Here is a 2970-nt window from a genome sequence, read left to right as displayed (position 1 = left end):
CCCCACTTCTTCTTTTGGGTAGCTAGGCAGCTTATTAATTTTTAGTCCTTCACAGCTTCCCTAGTGTCTCCCATACCCCAGTAAGTGATCCCTCAGTCACGCTCCGTAAGTAACCATGGTAAACTAAGTGGTTTAGCAAGATAAATGGGCTTCTAAATAAGTTCCCCTTTCTCTGGGTGAATAGACATTGTTTGTATCTTTCCAGGGAAAGCCACAAGTGGCACCTGAACAAGGACTTATGGATCCAAAGATTTGTCAAGAGAAGCAAAGCTATGCTCCCTGCTATGGGTAATAAAATATCAGGGGGTGCTGGTGCATGTGTTTAATCCCAGCACTGGGGAAGCAGAGACTGGCCTGCTTGGTCTACAGAGCAAGTTTCAGAACAGAAAGGGCTACACAGAGACACCCCCTTTCAAAAACAAACAAACAAACAAACAAACAAACAAATCTCACCAAGGCTGAACTGTCTAAGGGTAGAACATCCTTGGAGGGAGGGTGTCATAGGGTGGCTGTCTTCCTCTAGGTGTTGTGGGGTTGTTATACACAGTTCTCGAGAACCCCAGAAGAACTCCAGGAATTGTGAGTTTGATGTAAAAACAAAGAGAGCCTTTATTTCTGGAGTCAGAGCTGAATCAAAAGCCTTTCCCACTGCTCAGGTTAGGAATGCGATGCCCAAGTCCAGGGCCTTGGAGCAGAGAATACATATACCAATATGCATGAGCGGGGATCCTCAAATGTTGGAGTTACATGACTGGGGAGGTGACAAGGGAAGGATGTCCTTCAAACCTGAGAGCAGATAGCAGGAAACCATGCAGCTGGGGAGGGGACCTTCCTGGCCTGGAAAGTAACTTTATGGGGCTATCAGGAGCTAGTATATTTTTACAAACTGGTCACATCTGTCTGGGAACACTTAATTGCCCTTCTCTTGTGATCCAAGAGCCGGCCTCTTATCATTTCAAGGATGTTTAGTCCTTATTCCCTTCAAGCGCAGAAGCCATCTGCACCGGAGAAAGGTTGGTTATCTATCAAGTGTAGGACCCCCATTTTCAGGGACCCCCTGAAGTCACGGGAGTCAGGATTTCCCAGGAAACATGAGAGGCCTTCTTGTTGTAGAAGCATGAGGTAGTTTAATGGCGGAACTCTGGGCCAGTATGTACCTCACGCAGGAGGCAGAGGTGCCGAGCTCATGGCCTGAAAGCTAGGGGTTTTTATAGGGGGAGGGGGGCTAGCAAGAATTGGCACGGTTACCCGTGATTGGCTCATTTAAACGTACACATTTGCAGGATGGTACAAGTAAAGGCAGGAATGCTAGGAGACCTGAGGGGCAGGACAGCGGAACATTTGGTTCAGTCCCAGGAATGTTCCAACAATGGCCTGCCTGGGCGTGCCCAGGCTTGTCTCACTGTTCTCTCCGCCTCAGGCTTCCAAGCTTACAGACAACTATTTCTCTGGACATAAGTTGCATGAATCCCAGGCCTTAAATTTCATTTCTCTACACCAGGAGAGTGTCAGCCTCAGTGACACAGAGGCTGGGGTATGTTGCTTTCTGTCTGTTCCCAAAGCTGGCGTCTGCTAGCCACCACCACACACACACACACACACACACACACACACACACACTTCGGGGGTTCTAAGGGGAAGGGAGTGCCACCATGAAAAGGGGAATTGCAATATTCTGGTGCCAGGCTGGGCTCTCTCTGTTTGCCCTCTCCAAAGGTCGGAGGAGGCATCTAAGCTGGGAAAGGGGCTTCAAGCAGAGCGGCGGGAAAGTGCAGAGGCTGGTTTCCTGTCCTGTATCTTTTCAGGGTGACAGGCCTGAGTGGGGTCAACCACGTGGATTCAGAGGCATCCTCCAAACAGCTCGACAGACTGAAAGTAGCCTGTATGGGATTCTCGCAATGGTACACACTGTGTGGCCGTGGCCATCTGTGACAGGAGATGCAACTATGTCTGAGCTGTCCGCCTAGAAAACAAGGAAGGACTTACAATAAGAAAAAGACGTGTGGGGCTGGAGAGATGGCTCAGCGGTTAAGAGCACTGACTGCTTTTCCAGAGGTCCTGAGTTCAATTCCCAGCAACCACATGGTGGCTCACAACCGTCTATAAAGGGATCCAACGCCCTCTTCTGGCACGTCTAAGAGTGCAACAGTGTACTCATATACATAAAATAAATAAATAAATCTTTAAGAAAGAAAGAAAGAAAGAAAGAAAGAAAGAAAGAAAGAAAGAAAGAAAGAAAGAAAAAGACGTGTGAATAGCATTATACAACCCAATCCGATTTAGTAGAAAAAACAGAAGAAAGAGTGGATGAGATGGCCATGTTGCCTCTCTACGTCTTATAGCTGTTGGTATGTCAGAGAAGGGGAGTACGCAGTAGAATCCACACTGAAGAGGCCTTCCTCTGACCAGCCACGGGAAGGATCAGTGTAGAGAAAAGAAGGATGAAGAGATGCCTCTTCAGGTCCAACTTTTATACGGAGAGCGGAGAAACCCATGATCCAGCATGACAGGACTGCGTTCACGGGAGAGCTGAGAAAAGTTATTTCTGCAGGGAGCTCAGGATTGGTATGGGGTTTCAGTGGTTTGGCTGGGCCCCACCGTGGGATGTGATCTTTGTTGTGGGAGAGGCTTCAGGGGGTCTATGTGATTCAGAGCAGCATACTGGTTGGGCTTGGAGGAGGGGGAGTAAAACCTTTAGGAGTGGATGAAGACAAGGGAAAGCAGATAAAGAGGTCTGTCTGGGTCACTCAAAAGTACAGACACGTGGCACGACTTGTGTCAAGGCAGAATTCCTAGGGAAAGGATTGACAAAAGTTCTGTGCTCATTTGCCTCTGGAATGCTTTAAAGCCAGAATGGAAGCCGGGTGTGGTGATGCACGCCTTTAATCCCAGCACTCAGGAGGCAGAGGCAGGCGGATTTCTGAGTTTGAGGCCAGCCTGGTCTACAAAGTGAGTTCCAGGACGGCCAGG

The sequence above is a fragment of the Mus pahari genome, chromosome 10 (assembly GCF_900095145.1).
Source record: "Mus pahari chromosome 10, PAHARI_EIJ_v1.1, whole genome shotgun sequence".
NCBI classification, from domain to species: domain Eukaryota; kingdom Metazoa; phylum Chordata; class Mammalia; order Rodentia; family Muridae; genus Mus; species Mus pahari.
Note: the sequence above shows the minus strand (reverse complement) of the source record.